Source organism: Lepisosteus oculatus, chromosome 2 (assembly GCF_040954835.1).
Source record: "Lepisosteus oculatus isolate fLepOcu1 chromosome 2, fLepOcu1.hap2, whole genome shotgun sequence".
Lineage (NCBI taxonomy): Eukaryota > Metazoa > Chordata > Actinopteri > Semionotiformes > Lepisosteidae > Lepisosteus > Lepisosteus oculatus.
In genome coordinates, this window is record NC_090697.1 from 7,163,426 (window position 1) to 7,181,610 (window position 18,185).

General features: G+C 37.5%; 1 long non-coding RNA gene across 1 annotated transcript; it reads right to left on the reverse strand.

The window, feature by feature from the left end:
• Positions 1–378: 378 nt before the first annotated feature.
• LOC138225588 (uncharacterized) lies at positions 379–12,152 on the reverse strand. Its single transcript, XR_011184045.1, has 4 exons — positions 12,088–12,152; positions 2,573–2,693; positions 1,338–1,476; positions 379–919 (listed from the first exon to the last, which is right to left on the reverse strand). It is a non-coding gene; the product is annotated as an uncharacterized lncRNA (long non-coding RNA).
• Positions 12,153–18,185: the final 6,033 nt, after the last annotated feature.

Genomic DNA, 18,185 nt, shown 5'->3' on the forward strand with positions numbered 1-18,185 from the left:
TTGGAAAATCATGTGCTCAAAGCAGGTGTAACTTTCTTCAGTCCTCTTAGTCTCAGTGATTTATTTAAATGCTATTTACAGTATTTTAAAATATCGTCACATAACACATTTTGCTTATATAAGGCTTCAGCACAATTAATATTAATCTGAGACTATTTAATATAATTGTTTTATTTATGGAATGTCCTGGTTCAAGATTTTCCTTGCCTTTATTTTTTAAAGACTTCAAATTCATAAAGTTTTAAAAATGTTTTGCTCTGAATTTAATTTTGAATATCTTTTTTTCCCCCCACACAGTCTCATACTTTCTTTTAGGATTTGGTTGGTTTCAATTTAGATTTATACAACATAAACATAAGAAACTAACAAAGCCAAAAATAAATTTTACGGATTTATTTAGTAAGCGTGACACAACAAAGAATGGTGCCTGGAAGAACAGTGAGACTGAGGTCGGACAGCTGTCTGGTGTCATCCAAGAGGCACTATTTATCCCGGCGCTGAACTGTGTACACATGGCACATATTGTCTCAAACATTTTGTCGAGCTTTCTGTTGCCAACTACGAACAAGCGTGTTAACCGCAGAACTGCTTTGTCCCAAATTAAGAAGTAATATATATTCTCAAGGCAAGCAAAACCAAAAACTTGCAAATTAAGTGCATGTAAATATAGAAATACCTGTACACATTAATTACAGAAAATGGCAGTCTAAAATATTTGGTCACTTTTTTGTGGCTTTAAAAGCTGTAGTGGAAATCCATCAGAAATCTCTGAACCAAAACACTGTTTCAATAAACACATTTAGTAAATTAGTCTACAGTTTTGTTGCTTATGATTTTCAAGCCAGTTGGGAATACTGCTGGAACAGATCACCAATAATGACTACCGTCGTCATCAGCATCATCTGCACTGTCACAATAACTGAAATGAAAACATACATACTGTAAATACTAAGTTACTGTCACAGAGTGAAAACAGTTAAAGAGAGGTAAAGGCTTAGGGGTTATGACTAATTATGTTTGCATACAGTGGCCAGTGATTTTGTCAGTGCAGGAGTTTTTAATCTTTTCCTGTGGATCTGCTTCTTTCCCAAAGCAGGCAGTGGAGTAAGTGACAATCACCAAGAATTGAAGAACACACTGTTTCTCAGACTTAACTCAATTACACCTTAAAGATTAGCACAGGGACATGTGTGGTGGTGTTCAGCCAGTGTGGACCAGCCCTTGGACAGAGAAAGGCAGGAAAGATAAACAAGGAGTGACTGGGTTTCATAACACCTGCAAACTGACATTTCTCGATCAACCCTTATCATTTACATTTAATTTTCTTCTATAATCACCTGGACATGCTGTACTGTAACTGCTTCTGTCTGAGAGAATAGAAAGCCCCCACAGTTGGTTTGTTGGCTGAAAAGGAGCTGTGCTCTTAAGGTAAGGACCTGAAGGAAGAGACAAGGGGCTCTCTTCCTCCCATAGGCTCTGCGGTGCAAGACAGCCAGAGAAGGGTTAGACATTAACAGAATGGTTAGCTGATGACACGTTCTGCGAGACCACGGGTGAGAGAAACATTTTGCCCAGGAACTGCTGACTAAAGGAGGCCTTAATGACAGAATTGAGGTATTGTGCTGGGACTTTGCTTTCCTGCCGACAAGGAACAAAAGGATTGGTATGGTGAGGCGATGGATAGACTGGAAACAGAGCGAATCTGATGGAGTCTTTCTGTACATCCTGACCATTACAGAGACTGCAGGGATTCGACTGTACAGAATTCTTTTCTGTTTGTTTTTTCTTGATTCTTCTTCCCAACAGGGACTATTGCAGACAATGTGTTTCTTTTATGAATAGATAGATAGGAAAGAGGATTTTCATAAGCCATTCTCCTTTCTACCTATGGATATGGGCTGTTGAACATCTGGTGATTGATTATGACCCTTGGAGATACATTGTGTGTCATGTGTTCTGTATTTTCAGGTAGACAGTGAGAAGACCTGCAATTACTAGACACCAAAAAGGGCATTTATGCAATACTAATGCAATGTCTTGTACTGTTATGTGGGTGCACTGCTTGTTCAGGGAGGTGTAAAGAACCTGTTATGGAGTCAAATGTGTCTTAGCAACATTAAAGTTGCTGGTTGCATTGTCAGCTACAGTACAAACCAGTTTCTGCATTAAGGAGCATTAGGGGACATTATTACAACGAGGAAAATAAAACTGTAATCATCATCTAGTAACCTATACAGTATGTTTACCATGTCTAAGCTTACAGTAGAGATACAGTGCAATGCTAGCAAATTTATAATCTTAACGACTTTCAAAGTTGTTTTGTATGATGAACTACACTCTAAGCAGTGCATCTGCATACCAATGTGGATAAATCCTCTATGTGTCTGTTATTACAATCCAAATAACTCAATAGGTTTGTAAAATCCATTATTACACATTCACACTAAAAAACAGTCATTTCACTGTTAAAGCAATTTTGTATTTCAGAGTATTCTTAGCTAATAAACAGTCAAAGTATTTATTTACTGATGTTTTTAAGATAGCCCATAGTCTGCTATACATGGTATAATACCTGTTTCCGTCATCGAATCCTGTGAGCTTTCCAATATCCTTTTTCTGCTCATTCAGCAAAGCAATGTCATCTCCCACTCTTCTGCTCAGCAGAAAACTCCTGGTATCCATCCTCTTAAGGGCTGAAATTATTTTACAATCTTCATCAATTTCTCAAGAGATAAAAGCAGCGAGTTTACTCCTTTGACAAGATTATTCATCTTTATTTTACAAGGTGTTGTTCTTAACGTATGTAAACTCACTGAAATCAGATTTTAATATGGCAAAATATGGCATTTTTTCAGAAAATTGCTTTCCTTATTAACAATCAGGTTTGGCCAATGATTGTGAGTATTTCATAAGACAATACATATTTGTTGTTTTTATTAGTAATACAGACTTTTACAGTTCCACTTTAAAGGCTCTGACCTTTTGTGAAGTTGAATGTTGGGAATACTATAAGGGTTTTCAAAAAGACTGAAAGGCTTGTTTACTGTGCAATAGTGCACTAAGAATAAAACCTTATATGAAAAGACAAATCCCTAATTTCTGTGAATATCCACATCACCTCAACACAACATTTAAGTTTAAGCAAGGGACTTAGAGGCATGATTTGTCAGTAAGATTCCTTTTGTCTCATTAAAAAAACCAATATAATTGTGAACTGCAGGCTGTCAATTTAGATGCTTGTTTGTGCTAGAACAGCAATTTAAAAACACTTGTCTTTCATTTTACAGAGATATAAAAGTCTTGAGATAACATTTTAGAGAACATATAGCATTTTAGTGCATATGGAGCATTTTACTGCATACGGAGCTTTGAAATAAAGCATTTTTCATTTTAATGAAATGCAAGTTAAACGCGTGATCTTTGGCATTGTTCTTTCTTTATTGTTTAGGCAGCAAAAAACACCTACAGTATGTATACAACACCTTACAAAAGTACTGGGACAGCAAAGACAAAATTATTATTGTGCTTTACAATCATACACTTTATATCTGTAATTATGGGATTAATATGAACACTAAGTACAATTTATCAAAAATTATAATTTGGGGTAATTGCAAGTATCACATCACACTCAGTTTAATCCTTTGATTTCATATACTGTATGCCGTGCCCAGGCCCCAGCATTACCTCCAATGTGCTACAAAATCTCCTCAGAAGTAACCAGATGATTCAGAGAAATTTTGAAATAATTTTGTGGACAGATCGGATCAAGAAAAACCTTTACCTAAAGTGATGGAAAGGTTAAAAAGAGTGGAGAAAGAAGGAAACTGCAGATGCCTCAAAGATAACCACCCCATCTTCGAAGAATGGCGGAGGTCGTGTCATGACCTGGGCATGCATGTTTGCCTTTGGAATTTGCTCCCTCATTTTTACTGATGATGTAACTAATAATAGCAAAAGCAGAATGAATTCTGTTACACATTTTGCCTGCTTGTGTAAAAGAAAATCCATTCATACCTAGTGATTGGTGCTTAGCCATGCGACATGACAATAAAAATAAAACAAACACAGGATAAAAAAAATGGAAAAATCTTACACTGGCTAAATCAATTTCCAGATTTTATTCCAAGAGACCAAGCATTTAACATGCTGAAGAGAGATGTCCTCTCCATGTCCTCCCTGAAGCTAACTCATAGACACTGTATATCCATCCAAATAATGATTTATACACCTGAAATGCAAGGTGTCCCAATAGTTATGGTTACTTTGATTTACTAGGTTTAACATAAAGTACATTATTTTTCAATGCATGTGTGGATTTACCCCAAAAATATAATCAATTAATAATTAATTTGAATGATAAGTACAACATGTCCTGCACACAAACAGACTGTAAAGAAAAGTGTTTAGACTTTGGTGTCCCAAAGTCACACATTTGTTGGGTGCTACAGTACGTCTCAGTGTATTACTACTTTTCATTGTTTTTTTTACAGACAACTCTGTATGATATACTTACGATCGTGACATCCTATTAGCACAAAGGGAATGAGAAACATGAAAAAGATTAACTTATAATATTAATGTTAATATCAATTCTAATATAACGTCCAAAATTACGCTTTCATTAAAAGAATTTTACTACTGCAACTTTAAACTCAACCATCCATGTCCAAAAGCTAACCTGCACTTTTGCATCCTAGTTTCAAAGAGGTCAATAATTTCCATGGAAATCATTAAAAAAACATTCACAGAAAATGTCTAATTGCACACTATGCAGTGTTTTGGTTTCACATTGTATTTTGTGTTGCCTAAGTTATTTTTTAAGATATTAGGGTACACAACAAGCACTAGGAAACTACCTTAGCAGATGCTAGTTGCTGAAATTCCATCTGGGAAAAGAATTCGGTTCTGCTGTGTACAATTGCAATGGGAGACCAGGGCAAGAAGACCAAAACAATATTTAACCCTCTTGGGCCATGTCTTTGAGTTCATGTGGATATTCCATACATGTGTGCTGCTGATGAAAAAGCTGGAAATATGATGTACCTTGTTCCTGTGCTTGAAGATCCACGGAGTGTAGGATTATTACTTAAAAAGAGCATAACCTGTTTTTTCTTTTTTGTCAATATATAACTGTTAACATCATATGGTTAACATTCAGAACATAATAAAAGTACCTGTAAAAAGTGAAGCAAAAAATTTGCATGGCTGTGGAACACAATCTAAAAAGAACCAATACTATAGACAGCATACTGTATTTATGACATTTGCCTCTACATATACCACATTTGTTATTAATTATTAACACTTTTTACTGTCCATAACTCACTTATTTCACATACTGGAATCTTTACTTAAGATACTGTACCTATTAAAGGCATGATGTACTGTATAACCTCATTTTGATCCTGGGGTACCATACTGGACATACATACTGTTCAGAGCACACTGTATACTGAATTACCAGTTTTGATGGTGTTTTCTGTGCAAGTTTCTCCAATAGAAGAAAATCTTAAAGAATATTAGTACAATATCTCATATACCACACATGCTCTAGCTACTTTGCAAATATTTGACAATTAAAATGCTCTCATCTTCAAACTCCAAACCACCATACATGTCTTTATTCAAAGATAACTCCAACGCATTATTAAAATGTATGTAGTTGAAAGATATTCAACATCATTCCACAATCAGCGTCTGTGATGATACCCATCTATCTTCGAACTACTTTATCCAACACAGGGTCACTGGTGAGCTGGAGCAATAAGCATTGAGCCCGTTCTTAAAAATCCAAGAGTCCAAATTTAAGGTTGATCAGCAAATTCACTGACTGACTTGAGTCTAAGGAATAGTGTAAAAAAAAAAACTTTATAATGTAGCATTAAATCTAATGGGGCTCATCTTTATACAGTTATAAATGTAACCTAAGAAGGTCTACCATCCAACAAGGAAGCAGTTACAAACACCAACATCACTTGACCAGTTCAACAGGAAAAGAGAAATGTTCTTTTGCATTTTACACGATCTTTCTTATTTCCGAGCCCCTCGGGGATCTTATTTCTTTCATGATGCTGCTCTCGGGGAAACCCGCTCAGTTTTCATGCTTCTCAGTTTTGTGAAGACTTATTCAATGTCACCAGCTCTATTAAAATCATGTCAGCTTAAGGTCCCCAAGCACCCCCATCTTCAATAACCGATTTTGCCAGGGACAGAACAGCAATTACCGTTTGCCTCCCTGAAGCCAGATTGTCACTTCACTCCTCCAGGTATCAATACCTCTAATCAGACCTAGTTCAAATGGGCAACTGTTCCTCAGCAGCACACTTGAACCCATAGAGCCTGGCAAATGAACCATCTCACTAGCCCACCTGTTTGGAACCCACAACACCACTCATCACAGCTTAAGTTGTACTTTCTCAGGCATTACTGGAGACCTGTAAACCAGCCAAATCCAATCCCAATGAGCACCCTCTCTGGAGTGCTCACACTCCTTCTTTCCAAGTTAAAGCCTAGAGGCAGACCAAAAAACATTCCCACCTACAGTAGCTGTTCTTATAAGCCTCTTAATTAGCCCATGGGAGTGGCTAATTCCACACAGAGCCTCTCCTGACAGCTCTTTTTCCTCACACAGAATTTCACTCCCTCTGAGTGCTAATTACTCAATCAGACCAGCTGTGTGTCCTTCTACAGGTGTTTCCAATTAACAGGTTGCTCTCGCACAAAGGCACCTCTCACCAGCTCACGCACGCCTGGAGCAAATGGCCTTTTTTTTCTAGGCTTTTTCCTCTGGAATGAAACATAGAATGTCTTCCAAAATAGAAAACAATAAAAAATCTAATAATTGCATCAAATCTGCTTTTAAAACTGATAGAATGTAATAACCCTCGATGATATTTTTAAATGTCTGAACACTGTATGGACATTATTTTGTATTTCTTTGATTGAAAGTGTAATCACTCTGTATTAAAAGAAATGTCATAAACAGTATCTACTGATTGGACAAAATAATCAAATTCATTATCCAATACAAACACTTAGCCCATTTTCCATTATTTTCAGAGAGCATAGTATTAGGCAATTAGGGAATCTAAAGTAGAGTTCTTTTTCTCTTATCTGACAGTTTTAATAATAGTTTTTTTTCAGGACACTTTAAAATGTTTGGCACAATTATAATAAAAGGAAAATATTTTAAGTGTACAAAGGACCACCTCTGGATGATAATATTATGAAATGTGACCATTCATCATCTATGACTCAATGTGAAGTACTGTGTGCGCATACATCAAATTGTACACCGAGATTAATCAGCATCTTGACCTCATATTCATTCTTTTGAAGATTGTAAGCTCTAATTGGGAATGGCAGGACACAAGCTACCAAGTCTTATGATGTCAAGTGATTTAGGAAAAAAATATGAGGAGGCATGTCGTGGCCAAACTGTACTGAGAGAAAACAAGAAATCACTTGGCAGACAGCTGTCTGGCACAAGGAACAGAAATGTGTTTCTCCCCTTTATAGAATCTAAAGGATACAATAGGAATAAAATGGAAAGTCGCTCCATCACCCTTGGCATCACGGACAAGAAAACAGAGAGAGAGAAAAATATCAATTTAAATTAGGTTATGTAGATGTGACCCACACCAGATTTGTAGGAATATCCATCCACCTATTGGTTTATGTGACTTAAATCTTATTATATCCATACCGTATATTTATTTAAGATTTGTCCTCTGAGAAATTCTCACGGCTAAATAAAAGTTACACTCGACACTATACAATTAGCTGAATATAATATTTGTCACTGTGCAACAAATGGAGTTCTCTATGGATTGGTTTCTTTCTGTGAATAGAAGAGGACAAATAACTGTTCTATATTTGTTAATAGAAAACAACCTGTCCTATCTTTTGCATTAAATGTGGTAAAGTATATAAAAAGTGAAGGACTCTAAGTGCCTCTATTTAGCAAACGTTTTCATCTCATAATATTCCATTTAATACTACCACTTCTGTGTAAATGCTGGTCTTATTATGAAATATACCCTGAAATATAAGTAACTGTTAAATTATTTATTAAACTATTCACAGTTTATTTTTAATAGATCATTTTAAAAATACAAAAATACTTTTCTTGGATTAGTAATGTTAAAATTAAGCTCCCGCAAAAATAAAATACATCAAAAATAAAATATATCCAATATGTTTATGAATAAAAAGAATTAAAAAAACTAACAGTAAATAAATTAATGAGTAAAGTGTTTTCATGCATGCTATTTGTATCAAGCCAGAATTCCATATTACTTTAAAATAGCAGCGCTAGGTTCTGTCCCTAAGGGGGAATATCAGGTTCCTTGTTCTTGCGGAAACAAATATTACTCTAGTTGTTTTGATTCAGGAAGAAGCCAGGCACTTACAAATCAAGGGGTAGAGAAACAAGTGGCTTTGCCTCAACATGCATTCTGATCTAAGATAAAGGTTTGATGTACAATCATTTGGTGTAAATGAACTAGGATCCTTCAAATTACCAACAGAATTAAAAGCGACAGCGAGATGCATGTGGAAAGTTAACTTGAAAAACGGGTAAATATACTGTATAAGGCTGGAAATGCTGAAGGACTTTAGTATATTTTAGTACATATCAGATGATCATCTTATATTCTAGGTCTCATTGTACATGGTCCTACTTTCAATATTATTCAACACTCTTAAACATTATACCATTAAATATAATACATGTTGTCCAAAAGTTAAAAACTAACATAGAAGAACTAGGTCTAAAGATATGCAATGAAATATAAGGTAAAGGTGGTACTCTCATGAGTCTGTAAATTCATTAAATTCATTGGCTTTTGTTTTCAGATACTTTTGAAGGAAGCAGAGAATCCTAAAAAAAAACATGTTTCACACCATCTGTGTTCCAAATACAACTACCCAACAATTCACTCCAATCATTTACACGACTTCTGCCTTCCACGCTTCCTTTTGTATTTGTCCTACCATCCGACCCTCATTTTGGATCTCTCTCTCACTTCCCTCTACCCTTCTTCATATTCTCTTTCTTTTGCTCTCCTTATTCTCATACACTGGCTCTGTCCCACATTCTTTCACACACCTGAAGCACGTTCCTCAGCTGAAAAGCCATGTTTCTTTCTATTTGTTTTTTCCATTTCAGTGTGGAATTAACCTCTACTTGTACTGTAGCTCTTTTCACATTTTAGCATTTGGGTCTGTTGAGAAGAGATTCGCACAAACTACCTGCATATAATTTAAAGCTGTTCTATATTTAATAAATTCGTCTATCTGGACTTTGGCAATGAACTGAGCATTTCTAAGGGCTTCTCAAACAATAGTTCTTTCTGTTATTACAGATACTGTGGCAAACAGCACTATATTTCTATTACGGTCTATTGTTGAGAGTAACACATGGCATCCTGCTCTTTCAGTGGCAAGCACTTGACCTGATGAAGCAAACAGTACTAGCAGCTGGGCAGGCTAGTGCTTGGTCATGCAATGTCTCCTCTACAAGTTTCTAAAAAGCTGTAAAGGGGAGCAGACTAGCAGCAGCAAGCCTCATAGAATGACAGCAGTACTATAATGCACACACTGCTACTCAGGTTACTTCAATGGATGTTTTTATCCACAGGATCATTAACTTTAGGTCCATTAACCCCACCAGAAGTAAAATGTATTAGTGATGTAGTTTATGTGCACCACTATTGTGTCAGTATTGTGCATTTAAAGATTCCATGGTTCTACAAATAAATAACAAATACAACAAAAATTAAAATGAATTTTTAACATTAAACTGTCAAGTGCATAGCATAACAGGTCTCATAATTTGACTTATGAAATCAGTTTCCACTCTACGTCAAACTTTATAAAACAGTACATTTCAAAATAATGTGAATCCACATCCAATTATGAAGCAAGTTGAAAAACTTTAAAAGCTCCACAGCAGGATGGATGGTTATTAAGTTTTATAAAAAATATTAAATCCCTGTGCCTGAATTTAAATTTTGTGTAAAGGATTATTTTAAACAAGAATTGAAGAAAATCAGGCTTGTTGATACTGGAAAACAAATATTTTTTGCTGACATTTTCAATTACTTTGCGTTATCCCTATCATATTTAGAAACAATGTGGTAAATCAAGTCAAATTTGTACTGTAGATTTTAAATAAAATCTAATTGACTAAAATTCCTTGTCTAGTTTTACTCAAAGAACAAGATAGGAGAAAGTGAATGGCAAAATAAATGTTAAGGAATGTGCTACAGTTGGCAACATTTCACTGGACCTTATGAAAAGTAAAAGTCAAAGTGTATGTAGACATAGATTTTCCTGGTAAAACAAAGGCTTTATTCAGTAAGTATCTGACACAACTAGCAATAGCCTCTTCACTTGTAATTAGTATGGATATTACCTTGAAGAGCATTGAAAACATTTTAAATGCTATTTCTTCTCAATAAAGTTATTTGACTGTATTTTTGGGAAAGGCAGGGGAATTAATATTGCTTACTGCATTTGGCTGTTTTAGCTCTGTCAGAGGATTTCGTTTACATTTCTTAAAGAAGATCTTATGCTGACATGATATTTCAATGACATCTGTTGAGTTGAATGCATGCATGCACATTTTAATAGTCATATTATCATTAATAAAGAATGCTGTTTCAGATCCTATCTAGAGTTTCCCTTAACATCCAGACTAATTTCAAGAACTGCTTGTCTGCATCCACTCATTAATCTGATGAATTACTAGCAGTTACAATCAATGATATGGTCGTTAAAGATAAGGGGAACAAACAGATCAAACACATTGTTGCTGTACTATACGGTTTCTTCTTTCTTGACTGACAACAGTACATCTATATAATACCAATGTCTCAACTAATTATGTTGATCGCCTCTGATACACACTGATTCAATTTTGTTTCTTTCGTTGATGCTCATCTGGGCAAGATTAATTTCAAATACAACATACAGTATAATATTGAAAAAATCAAAGACATAAAATTTGTTAATGTAATGCCAATTATTTCACACAGCACAGCATCCATCTGTAACTAAAGACAAGGGGAAATTAGTTGCACATTTTGCTTCTAATTATTTTAAGCTTTTGCAAATTAATAGTAATTTCTCATTTGGTTTCTAGAAAAATGAAAGTGTGCAGCAGCCAACATATTGAAGTAATGCTAAAAACCCAAACATAATTTAGAAGTAACAAACTCCAGACTTAAGCTTACTTTCATAGACACTGAACTAAGTGAGTTTTAATAGATTTTTACTATACATATATATTTACTAGACAAAATATATATTCAATCTACAAATTATATATAGTATAATATACTTATATAGTATATAATATATACTGTATGTAATTGAAAATGTATGGGGTGAATTATTCATGGATAGATTTTATCTTTACAAACAAATTGTGATGCTGCATTGATTGGCTCACAGCAGGGGCACAAGTTCTAGATGGGTCCCTGACCAAAGCCACAATCTAACAGAAGTCTGAAGTCCAAAATACTCTTTATTTACATGTGTGAGTACAACAGCCACCATGAAATAAAGAAATAAAACAAATGAGAACTTAGATGCCTCTTTTTGAGCTTCTTAATAACTTTGCCAGTTCCTGACTACTGGTGCCAGACAGCTAAGCTAATTGGCACAAACAATAAAAAACAAAGTTTCTCTCAATAATTATGGTGGTTACTCACTAGCAGGCTTTCTCCACGGGGGTGCCATCTCAGCCAGCATCTAGCACCACCCAGGCATAGGTTCATACCATCTCACAGGTTTAGTCTTTACAGCGGTTTACTGGTCACATGTCACATGGATGTAGATTTCACAGGACCGCAGTTCTCTAACTGGTGTTAGTCAGCAGCTTATCTTCAGCCCGAAGGCTTGTTTTATTGCCATGCAGCTTGATTCTTCAGACCCCAAGGCTGTAACTATAGCACATCTTTCCTGCTGGTCACCCTGCCAGCTAAACCTGACTGTATAAAAGGCTTTATTCTGGCTGCGCTCTTCTACTTTCTCTCTTTTTGCTTGTTTGGCAATCTCTTGTAACAATGCTGTACTTACCAGGCTGAGTGCAGCAATCTCAGGCAGTGAAGTGAACCTAAGGCCAAGCGGAGAAAGACCAAGAAGGCAGTCAAGCAGAGTGTTGCAGAAAACAATCAGTAAAACACAGTCCAACTGTTACGCCCTCTACTCACCACATTCTCACACGGAAACGCACACGCACTAATTACACTCCAGCCCTGTGCACTTCTGCCAAACGACACCGCCCCTGCAAATCAGCCAACCCCGACACTTCATCAATGAACACACCTTCTCCATCACACAATTCTTAAACCCTTCTGAACCCTCTGCTCTTGGCCTGGTATTGGTTGTTCTTTTATTCACCTACCTTGCCTTAGATTCTGTTTCCTTCTCACTCTCTGTTACTAACCTTGGAACTCACCTTTGACTACGTCTAATGTCTTGCCCCTTTGGATTTGGAAGCCTACTCGTTGACCTTCACCTTTTGACTCACGGAACTGCCTTTTCAACCTCAACTTCAGCCTTGCCCTATTCTGGATTGGAAACCAACTCTCCTACCTTTTTCTACGAACCTCGGAACTCGACTTGGACTTCGCCTCTCGCCTAGCCCCCTAAGGTACCACTTCGGGTCTATCTTCCCGTTTCCTCAGCAGGTCATTCATGATGCCAACGCTGTGGTCACAAATAAGCAAAGTTCAAAGCTGGGAAGGCATGTAGCAGAGGCACACTAGGGATATCCCAGGTTAGCTGAAGTTGGGGTAATGAGACAGATTAGTGTTAATTTTAGAACTACTGTACAGTACATAATCATATTTTAGGTAAGCATGTCCAGGGCTATACAGTAGCTAATCTTGGTCTGTGAAATTAACCTTGATCCTAGAAATTGTGTAGTGTGATCAAATGTTTTTTTTTATTCTTTCAAGAAACAGATGGATGAGATCCTTGCATCAGTTACTGTTACTAGTATGTAATGGTTAAATGAAAAGTGTAGCGGCAATGCTTGTTAATAAGACAGAATTAAGCGTTGGTATGCTCCTAAAGGAGGCCCCATCTCAGCCTCCATCTCTGTGGTGCAGCCACAGAGAAAGAATTCATGCAGGCTGATTTAAGATGTTTTCTTTTGATAAGAAACAAGCTCCCAGACGGGGATGTAATTAGCTAAGCCTGGCTATCATGATCAATGGTCATCCATTGGCGCCTATCAGTCTAGGGAGTGCCGAATGGACATCTGGACTGCATTCCTAAGTGTCAAGAGTAAGTGACTTATATCTCACCTTGACCAACCAATCAGGGACTGGCAGGGCGTGGTAATACCACGTGGGTCTCCAATGCCCGCCAAACTCTCAACCAATCGGCACACATCTGGGTCTTGATCAAAAAGGGAGTGCAAGCTCAGATCGGGGCTCTCCTTGGCCATTTTCGCGCATCCTCAGAGACAATCACGTGACAACTGCTGTTGTCTGCAAAAGGACTTGGACTTTGTTCTAAGAGCGAGGCCGAGGATCCCGTACGTACTCAGAATTCTACCAATGTGAATGCTCCGCTTGATCAACGGCAGCCTACAGTTGGACCCTCGTCGACAACCTGAATAGCTTATTCAGAAGCAGCGCTGGACCGGGAACGAACCAGTTTCTTCCCAGGCAAAAGAGTGACTTGTGAGGACTCGCGGTCACACTCTGTGCATAGAGACTTTCTACTAGCCAGCTGGACTGCTGGTAGATCCCCTCGGAGCAACGACTGACCTGCGCGCCGCAGTTAGATTCCTCCGCCTGTCCTACTCCGAGCTGCACCTAGACTGGTTGGCCGATAGCCAGAGGACGCCAACACAACGCCCATTGGACAACCGCTGGAACAGAGGCTGCAACGGAGCCTGTCAGCTGGTTTGGTGTTCGTGCCGGGAAATTCCAAATCCATACACAGTGGATAAGTAAACCCCATGTTCTACATTGCGTCTCGAGAATTCAATTGCACTTCAACACAAGTTGTTATCAATTTAATTCATGAGTAATGTATTTACTTCCGAGTTTAGAGTAACAGTGGGTAATAACACTGATTAGCGATTTGGTAACCGAACGATATATATTGACATATATTCTCTGTTGTGTATCTCTTTGTGTTTGCATCTCTTCGAGATTATATACCTTGTATATTGATAACCCTCACAGTAAGGTCTGCCGCTCATATCCAGGCAGACTAGTATATGTTTGGTGCACAGTTTATATTAATAAATGTATCTCGTGTATTGAACCCGTGTGTGTGCGTTGTTAGTTGTTCTGACGATTGATTTTCTAAAAGCCCCAACGAACAACCTCATGATTACTGCTACAATTAATAATTGTCTCAGTAAACCCATCAAACCACTACAAAAGCAATGATTCCGTTCAAAAGAAACAAATGAAAAGGGTGTTTTTCACTTCTTGCTGTACCCCACAGCACAACATGAACAAATCCTCTTATTTCTTCATCTTTGAAGCATCTTTCAAATCACTGTTTGTTTATCCTTTAGATCAATACCTTTCAGTTTTTCTCCTCATATAGGCATGTCTTTTGTTACATTTTTGTTCTAAAAACAAAGAGCAATATGTACACAGACAGTACCCTTTAGTTGAGCTCCATGTCGAATTAAAAATAACCTTGACTGTAGACCTATCTTTTCTCCTCCTTACATAACTTCAAAGGTAACTCAGAGACATTTATGAATATACATATTACTGTAAGGCATTTACTGTAGATTTTTGCATATATAAAGCCCTTACAGTTGGCTACACAATAGCAATATTTTATTTTTATGACAGATCTTTAGTCTTTGGTATTAAGCTTATAAAATACTATTCCAGTAATTTGGACAAATCTTAATGTAACATAGAGACAAAACATATTGAAAGCTTAAACATCTTTATGATTTAATAATTTACGTAACCCGTCTTCCACCTGGCAAAGTGAACAGCAGCCAACCTACAAGCAGAAGAGATCATAGGAACCCCGCAACGTTATATGATATGTGAGACTTGGATATATACAGTACAAGTCTTCAGAGCTCTTGGGGTTTGGTGGAAGCGATTAGAATTGTACGGAGGAGCACTGGCAGATATTGAGCTAAACCAGAAGTAGTATCAATGCTGAAGCAGGCTTGGTATCCTAAGGTAGTGCAGGAAACAACAGATGGAACATCTGATTGAGAAAAGTGAAGAAAGTAATAAGAATAAAAGACTTGGAGGGCTAATGGCAAAATTGAGCTTGAAATACTGAGTGCAAGTGTATGGTTGTTTTTTGTTATTTAATGATGGAATAAGTATGGGTTCCAGGCACAACCCTGAAAAAAGAGAAGCCAAAGTGATGAGCCTTGAGAGCAAGTAGGAGTATTGACAATGACTGAATGAATGAGGATGGATTCCAGGCAGATCTCCCCCAAAAAATAGTAACAAAAAGAAAAGGCCCTTGGGGACAAAAAGGAGTCTGCTATGCCAGAGAGAGAGTCACTCCACAGACCCTAGCTGGAAGCATAGCAACTTCCTGAAAAAATGCCATTTATTAAATTAATGAAGTGTCAAAAAATAATTTTGTAGTATGAGTGTTCAATATGATGTTTGATAATGGCACAACACTGCTTTCTTTGTATGGCTTACACAGCTACTGAATTACTAATTGTTCTTATTTGGACTTCAAACAAAACCTTACATCTGGGAAACAAAATGAAATTATTTTTTTTAAGTATGGGGGAAATATCTCAGTTTCCCTTCTCCTATTGCATTAGTACTTCTTTACAGCTACACAAAGAAGCTGATAAGCCTTTATACATTTAATTTGTTTGAACAATTTCAGCAAATTGGAATCATAATCATCGATTCAAGGTCTTCCAGCCTGGCTAAAGACTTCCTTTCTCTATTGGGATGCTTTGATCTTACTCAGTGGGGTTGTCTGTACCCCTACACATAACAAAGGACACACCTTAGATCTAATTATTGCAAATGACTCTTTTGTCTCCCACTGCTCCCCCCTTGATCTGGGCCTCTCTGACCACTTAGCCATTCTCTTCAATCTGGAATTACCTGTTTCTAACACTTCCCCCCCACCCCCCACGCTCTGTACATTTCTGCAACTGGCGATCAATTGATCACCCAAGGTTTGCTAATTCTGTTCTGTCATCCTGTTTCTCTTCCTCTGACCCTCTAGAGGACAAAATACAGTTACTTGGCAGTGCTCTTTTATCTACCCTCGACACCTTTGCTCCTTTAAAAACTCGAACCATCTCCTTCTCTCGCCCTGCCCCCAGGTACAATGACCATCTTCGCTCCATGAAGGCAGCCTCTCGCAAACTTGAGCGTAGGTGGCGTCTTTCTTGCCTAAATGTACATTATCAGGCTTGGAGAGATTACTTATCTGAATATAAGGTTACTATAGAGTCTGCTAGATCCACTTACAGTACTTCTCTCACATCATTGAAAATCACCATAACAACCCCAGACATCTTTTCTCCACCATCAACAGACTGCTCAAACCAAACTGCCCCACCACATTACCTGCCTCATCACAACTTTGCAACACATTCTTAGATTTATTTAGTTCTAAGATTGACAACATCCGGCATCACATTCTTTCCACTACACATCATTTCCACACCTCCTCCCTCCTCATCCAACTTCTCTGGTTCCCTTCTCTACAGCTTCTCTCTTCTTGACTCAGCAATCCCTCAATAAACTAGTTACACATATGATACCCACCACATCTATTTTAGATCCCATTCCCACCAGTTTATTTCAGTCCTGTTTCTCTTCTCTCTGTCCCATTGTCCTCTACATTATACATGAATCCTTGAGCACTGGCACTGTACCAACAATCCTTAAAACTGTTGCCATTACCCCCGTGCCAAAAAAGCCTAACATGGCTCTTAACAACCTTAACAATTTTCGCCCCTTCTCCAATTTACCTGTCTTGCAAAAAATCTAGAAAATGCTGTCACACTTCAGTTACATAACCACCTCATGACACACAACCTTTCGAACCCCTCCAATCTGGCTTCAGTCAACTTCACAGCACAAAAAACTGCCCTGATCAAAGTCACTAACAATCTTCTAATAACTTCTGGTTCTCTTTCTATACACATCCTTCTTGATCTCAGTGCTACTTTTGACACTGTTGACCATAACATCTTACTTTCTCATCTTGAAACTGTGTTTGGAGTTTTTTGACACTGCTCTCAAATGGTTCAAATCTTACCTCACTGATTGCTGTCACTATGTCTCTCTTAATGGGTACAGGTCTGAAATCAGTCAAGTATGTTGTTCCACAGGGCTCAATACTGGGCCCCTTGCTCTTCAGCATTTACATGTTCCCACTTGGTCAGCTTTTAAGATCACATGGCCTCAGCTTTCATTTTTAAGTTGACGATACTCAAATATACATCCATACCAAACCTGACACTGATGTGGCTGTCTCTATTCTATCTAATTGCATCTCTGACATAAAAATTTGGATGACTCAAAACTTCCTTTATCTTTACTGCGATAAGACTGAAGTCATGCTTATTGGCACCCCCCATCAACTTCGTAAAGCCAGTCCTGTAACCCTGTCTGTAGATGGTTCTGTACTTGAGCTCCAATCAAAATTTAAAAACCTTGGGGTTATATTCGATTCTGGCTTAACATTCGACCCCCATGTGCAGCATACTGTCAAAACATCTTTGTTTCACCTTAGAAATATCTCTAGACTATGTCCTATGCTATCTTTAACTGTCACTGAAAAGCTGATCAACACATTTGTATTGTCTCGAACTGACTGCTGTAATGCTCTACTCTCTGGGGTATCTAAATCTACTCTGAACAAACTGCAGTATGTCCAAAATTCAGCAGCCAGAATCCTGACCAAGTCTAGTGCAAGCGATCACATCACTCCTATCCTGGAGTCCTTACACTGGCTTCCTGTCAAATTCCGTGTAGACTTTAAAATCCTCATGCTCACCTATAAGGCTCTGCATGGCTTGGCACCTCAGTACTTGTCTGAACTATTATTGCTGTTTGTAGTACTGTATGTCTTTCTTTCCTTTAAGTATTTTATTATGCTCTTATGGCCCACAGTCATATTACCACTGTATGAAGCCATAACATGGAAAAGTCTGATAACTTATCTTTGTTTATCTG